This window comes from Lemur catta, chromosome 11 (genome assembly GCF_020740605.2).
Source record: "Lemur catta isolate mLemCat1 chromosome 11, mLemCat1.pri, whole genome shotgun sequence".
NCBI lineage: Eukaryota > Metazoa > Chordata > Mammalia > Primates > Lemuridae > Lemur > Lemur catta.
In genome coordinates, this window is record NC_059138.1 from 28,638,196 (window position 1) to 28,645,512 (window position 7,317).

At 40.8% G+C, this 7,317-nt stretch overlaps 1 pseudogene; it reads left to right on the forward strand.

Annotated features, from left to right (window-relative positions):
• Window positions 1–305: 305 nt before the first annotated feature.
• On the forward strand, window positions 306–620 carry LOC123647177 (annotated as a pseudogene).
• Window positions 621–7,317: the final 6,697 nt, after the last annotated feature.

The window sequence follows — 7,317 nt, forward strand, 5'->3', positions numbered from 1 at the left end:
ACATTACCATCCACTTTGAGAGGCAATTTGGGACGAGTCATCCTCCTAATGTGAGCGTCATTTCGCCACAGCATTGCACGGCTCATAGCAATTCACTGGCTGTGAGGAAATCCTGGTGAAGGGAGCTCTGGTTGCCTTAAAATTGGCACAAAAAAGGCTTAGAAAACTACACACTGTCTGACAAAACGTGGTAGCAATTCCACTGGGATTTTGGGGAACACGCTGAAGTCCTTACAGAAACAATTTTTAAAACTTTATCAAGTTTTGGCAGATGACATCACCTGGAGCTTAAGAAGGTGCATGCAGATATCCATGACAATGGCCAAGAACAAATTAAGAGGGCAGAAGTCCAGGAATGTATTTCACATAGCCAGCCAAAAAAACTTTAAGGCTAAAAACAAAGCAAAACCAGTTAACACTAATCTTAAGAAGATAAACATTATGAATGATGAAAAAGTTAAGAGAGTGAATAAAGCTTCTGTAAATATACAAAAGGAACTTGCCCACTTCTCAAAAGCCTTTCTCTTGAAGCTGTGCAGAAAGAATTGATTCCTCAGCCACCTCATGAAAACGAACCAGTTAATGTTGATGAAGCTACAAGATTAATAGCTCAATTGTAATACAGTGATGCTATATCTAATTCCCCAAAAAGACCAGTAAATTAAATGTTTTATACAAAAACAAAAAGCTTTATCAAGCTTTAAAATCAATTTTTAAAAGGTACAGCGGCTCGCATCTGTAACTCCAGCACTTTGTGAGGCAGAGGTAGGAGGATCATTTGAGCTCAGGAGTTTGAGACCAACTTGGGCAACATAGTGAGGCTCCATCCCTATAAAAAATAAAAATAAATTAGGGAGATGTAGTGGCATGTGCCTGTAGTCCCAGCTACTCGAGAGGCAGAAGCAGGAGGATCGCTTGAGCCCAGGAGTTCAAGGTTGCAGTGAACTGTGATTGCACCACTGTACTCTAGCCTGGGCGGCACAGTGAGACCCTGTCTCAAAAAAAAAAAAAAAAAAAAAAATTGCCAAATCACTACAATATTGTATGGTGGGCTTGTAGAGAGTCTAGAATTAGTACTCTTTAGAAAACAACAACTAGGCCTGCCATGCGCATAAGCACACAAACTCACCAATCCTCAGAAAAAGAATTTTCCGACCTTTTCTCCCACAGTGGCTAACAGCACGTACTGACATTCTACAATGTAAAAGGCCCTGTGAGCATTTCATCTGATTTAATCTTCACGACAACCCTATGGGAGTTATTGTTTGCATTTGAGGAAAATGAAAACCATGTATATTAATTTTCCAAAGCCACACAGAACTGGCTCTACCAGGAAGGGGCAAGGCTGGAAATAAAATTTAGGTATTTCTGACCTCAACAATCTTGTTCTTGCACTGAGTCCAACACAGACTGCAAAAGGATAATGATCCTTTCCTTCATGATCCAACCAGTGGCTTAGGTTTAATTTTAGCCGACTGCCCCCATCTGTAGAACGCCCTCTCCACTCTCACGCCCACGAGCACGAAAAGTGCAGAAGTGACATGGGAAGTACTTTCCTCACTCAGCCAGCCCAAATATTTACCTAGCTCTGCTTAGTAGACAACAAAGGCGTATATCCACATGAAAACATTTTGGCTGAATGGGACTTGGGGCTAAGGACACTACAGGATTATAGAATTAAGGTGTCATCCTCTCCAAACCTGTCCCTGTGCAACCACTGTACCTCTCTATACTCTTTCCCTTGCTTATGTTAACCTACTCAAATACAGACAGATACATAGATGATAGAAGACAGGTTTTTTTTTTTTTTGCATGAAACATTTTTTCAACTTTGAGAAACAATTTATATACAATCAATCGTATTCACTTAAAGTTATTATTCCATGAGTCTTGACAGTTGTGTACACCTGTGAAACTACTACCAAATCAAGATTCAAAACATTTCCATCATCCCTCAGTGCATTTTAAAAAATCATTTGTATTTTACATATGACTACATTTTCTATTTACATATTATTTCTGCAGTCCAGTCTACCACCCAAAATAACGTATCATGGACATTTTTCTAAGCCAACAATTATAGCGCCAATACATTCTTTTTAATAGCCAAATATAAATCCACTTATATATGTGCCATAACGTATTCAGCTGTTTCCCTGTTGATGGGATTTATTCAGACTGTTTCCGTTTTTTCGGTCACTGTTTTTGCTATTGTAATCAACACCACAGTAAAATCTTTCTATTTAAGTATCTGTAATTTTGTTTCTATAGGCTAGATTCCTAGAAATGGTTTTGCCGTGCGAAAGGTCATAGACATTTTAAAATTGTGAGTTGTAACACTTTGCAGAGGGACATCCTCTAACCAAATGCACCCCAAAGTCGTCATTCCGTCCTCACACGGGAGAATGTCATGTCATACAAAGCAGCAGGAGCCAACACGCCACAGACGTGGACTCCGGGGGCGCTGGTGGGGTGTCCGCTTCTCGTTAGCAGCTGCGGAGCCTCTGCTCCTTCTAGTACCCCAAGGAAGCACAGAGGACTGAGAAGGGCCCGCAGGGGCCCACCTGACGCTGCCCTGCCTACTGCTTCTCCCTCATCCCCTCCAGAGCACCTCTGGCTTCAGTTCCAACTGTCCTTCTTTCTGTCCTCCAGCATACCCGACTTAGAGCTTTCCAATTTCTTTTCCTTCTACTTGAAAACATCTTCCCCCAAATCTTTATAAAGCTGGCAATTTCTAGTCATTCACATGTGAGCTAAAACATACCTTCTCAGAGAGGCACTCCTGGCTACGAGCTACCCAGTGGAATCGCCTTCCTACCCTCCTCTGCACCACGCCGTGTCTACTCCACCACACTTACCACAGTCTGAATCCCCGGGCTCTGTCGTCCAAATCCCACCCACTGTGCCCTGCAGTCCAGTAGCACTGAATAGTCAGGGGGCCCCTTTCAAATTCAAGTCCATTCATGTTACTCTCCTGCTCAAAACTCTCTGGTTGCTTTCTCACAGCACCTAGAACAACAGCTTTTGTCTTGGTTTACCAGGCTCTGTTTGAGCCCAGGCTACTGCTCAATCCCTTTCTCTTTCCTGGTTTACACCAAGAGGCCACACTGGCCTCCTGCTCTTCCTAAATGTACCAGGAACTCACTGTCCTCAGGGCCTTTGCACCTGCAGCCCGCTCACTAGGGCACTGAACTCTGACATCCACAAGGCTCATAAGACACATTGTCCCTGACCCTGTGCTCTCTTATCCCTTCATAGCACTCACCACTAGCTGATGTTATTTTATTTGTGTACTTATCTATCTATGCATTGTCTCTCTGTAGAATGTAAGTTCTGTGAAGGTGTGGACTTTTTTTTTTTTTTTTTCCTTTTCTTCATCCTCGGTAACCAACAGTCATTTCTCAATAGATGTTGCTTTGAGAGTACAAATGAAATTATCCTTGTTTCTCTGTCTCCCAGGTGGAATGCAAGCTCCCTATAAACAGGGACCTCATCTCTCTGGTTCATCTGTGTGTCCCCAGAACCCAGCACTGCTCATAGCATATGACAGTCTCTCAATGTGTATTTGCTAAATGCACACATGAGTGAATATAAACATGGAGCTGATGGAGCTTGGGACATGGTGATTATGTGTAGGTATTTGTTTGAATCACATTTAGTTTTGTTCAATGTATCTTTTAAATATACAAATCCTCTTAAAGACTACTTGTACTGAATAGTATCCCCCCAAAATTCATGTCTACCCGAACTTGTGAATGGGATCTTACTTGGAAATAGGATCTTTGCAAACATAATTACGTTAAGAGGAGGTCACACTGAACAAACAGAAGCATCCTAAAGGATAAGAAGAGGGAAATTCAGACTCAGAGACACAGAGGGAAAATGCCATGTGATGATGGAGGCAGGAACTGGAGTGACACATTCACAAGTCAGGGAGTAGCAACAATTGCCAGCAACCACCAGAAGCTAGGAAGAAGAAAGGATCCTGTACTACAACCTCCAGCGAGAGCATGGCCCTGCCGATACCTTGATTTCAAACCTCCAGGACTTCCCAAACAGTGAGAAAATAACTTTGTTATTTCAATTCACCCAGACCATGGTACTTATTATAGCAGGTCTAGGAAATTAATATACTACTTCTTTCAAAAAAATGCTGTTAATCAAAAGAAATAAGGGTGTCGATGTCAAAAAAGATGCTAAAAAGAGGTGAATAGTAATCTGGAAATCCCCCCATTGAGGATGTTGGAGATTCTATAAATGACAGGATTGTGCAGGGTGAGGAGCTGACCACGAGTCGCTCTGACTTGCTGGATCTTTGCCTGAAGAAATTAGAAGTTATCTCTCCATGCCAGGTAATAAGTGTGCAGTTTAATGCAAATGTTGCTATTACCTCTACTGACAGGAAGCCAACAATATATAATATTAATAGTTGAGCCATATGAATGTATTCTGGACAGCTTTTAGGAAAGTAAAAATTTATGTAAGTGTAACATGTAACACACCTGAACAGGCATAACTCTCACTAAACAGCATTCTGTAAGGGATGATGCTCACATGACCTACACTTATTGGGCACCAAAGCCTTAACTGAAATAACCAGTTGAGGTTATAGGTATACATCATGAACAATATCTGAAGGAGTTCTCCAAGACATTATGAAACAAAAATTGAGAATCACTAAATCTATCCTATGGAAAAATAATTTTATACATGTAAATTACTCCCACCTCTGCCCCAGTAAACTTATGAAGCTTAATTAGGAGAGAAAGGTGAGACCTTTTGGGATGCAGGTGGCTGGATCCCAGGAGAGAACACACACAATGTTGATGTCTAAGAGAATAGCTTTTCTATTCTAGGGGCAGAGCATGTTTCTTCCTTCCTGGGAATCTCCACTCAAGCATAGTAGAAAAGGCCTCAGGCCCCCTTATGGAAGGAGTCAGTGATTCTCTTGTGTTGATCAATATGAAATTTATGCTTTTATTAGGCAAAAGTGGTCAAATATCAGTTCTTTCATGCAGTTCAACCTTACATATTTTCCCAGATTTTTCTGGGAAGGCTTCCTTCTTAGCTCTTTTTGGTGGGAGGAGTAACTTCCACACTGCATTGGAAGTGAGAAGGACTCTTCCAGCGTGCAGAACCCTATACAACAAGCCCCTTGATTCGGAGCCTGGGGGGTTAACTCCTTTACCTCCTCATTCCTACACTTGGAACAAGGCACATTAGTGGAACTCAGTTAACAGTTAATTCTAAAAATGAAGATGTTTAAATCAAACCTAGGAGATGACATTTCTTTATATTTTTTTCTCTAATTGTATATGACTTTTTTTAGATAAATTGTCAGCTTGTCATATTATTTTAAATAAAGTGACCCTTTCAGTTTTAGAAGCATAATAGATTCTTTATTCTCTCTCCTAGCTCTTCTCCAATGAAAGCAAACCTAAATAGGTCCACCATCCACCTGGGGCTGCACTCCAAGGTAGCCCACTTAGAGAGCTCATATCTAGTTACTCACTGTATTAGTCCATTTGTGCTGCTATAACAAAATACCTGAAATTGGGTAATTTAAACAGATTTCTTAGTGTTCTGGAGGCTCAGAAGTCCGAGGCTGAGGGACCCTAATCTGGTGAGGGCCTTCTTACTGGGTCCTCCCGTGGTGGGGGGCGGAAGGGCAGGAGCACACACGCAGACTCATAGAGAGACACACAGAGAGATAGAGACATACACATATAGAGACAGACAGAGGCAGAACTCATTCTTACCAGGAACCCATTCTCTTGATAATGGCATTGATCTATCCATGAGGACAGAGCCCTAAAGACCTAACCAGCTATTACAGGTCTCACCTCTCAACACTGTTGCATTGTGCATTAAGTTTCCAAAACACGAACTTTGGGGGACACATTCAATCCACAGTGAGGCAAAGTCACCTTGGCCATGACGGTTCGTCAGAGGAAATAAAACTGGCCATAGAAATAGGATGTAGTTGGCATGGCCATTTTACTATTTTTGCCTTCATAGCAAAAAAGCTTGAAAGCAATAACCCATGTGACCTGAAGAAGAAAGGAGGCAACTTCCTGGACTCTGAGAAAATGTGCCAAATGACACTGGATGGAAATCATAAGGGTAAATAGCATCCAAGAAATACCTACAGGGAAGTTGCTTATTTCACGTTTATTGATAATATTCTACCAGCTTGATGTGAGTGAGCCCCCGAGCTACTCTGTGTGGCTACTCTAAAGAAAAGTTCATCCATTCTGAGAGACCTGTGCAGGCCAACCGGCCTTCTCCCTGCTGCTTTCCGGAAGCAAAGATCTCACAGGACTCCGGGCAGTAACATTTCAGGAGGATTCAGCACACATTCCTTCAGGGCCTCATGTGTTTGCCGTGGGTTCTTATAATCCAGATAGCAAGAGCCGTGAAAAGGAACTTTAGATAAGATAATTTAATGGAAGTTGTTCCAACAAATAGGATACATCTTCAAACAAAAGGAAAAGAACGAAGCCCCTCTGAAAACCAAGTGAAAAACAATATAAAAGACAAGATCAAAAGCAGAGCCAAAAAGCTTGGAAAAGAAAAAAGCTGAGAAGATAAATATGATGTGTTGGCTGTATTGACCGGCCTTCCTTCCGAGACATATTGTCTAATTTCAATTTAAACATTATTCCAGCCTGTTCCAACTCCAAACAGTGAAGTAAAATGCAATCATCATGCTTTATGTGTCTTTCCTGGAATCTATTTCATGTTTATAGGTAAACTTTAAGGTTTGTATAGAGCATGCTACTGAATATTAGCTTTTTTTTTTTTTTACCCCAAAGAATATTGTAATCAAAGACTCGGTATTGATAAATATGCCAAAAATTCTCTAAAACAAATGCAGAAAGTAAAAGCACTAAATTAATTTATTCCCTTTTTAAAAAAGAAAGTTCAGCTTTCTCCAAGGATGAAAACCAAGGGTAATGTTACAAATTACATTGATCATAGCATGAGAAAGGTTCTACAAGAATTAGAAATGATTCTTGGTGCCAATAGAATTGAATAATAATCATCCCTGTTCTCAAAATATTTGTCTTTAGAAATTGTATGACCCTTTAGAAATTGTATGACCCTTGTGATATAGTCATATTAATGTCTCTGAAGGCTTCCAATGTTAGTGAATTGAAAACTTTGGTGAAATAAATTTTGTTTCCTACATGTTGGCTTTGGTGGGTGCTGGTGAATTCAGCTGGTGAATTCAGCTGAGTTAATGACATCAGGTTGAATTTGAACCACATATTGCATCACTCCAAAGCCATACAGCACCCAAACCTCCTTTCCGTT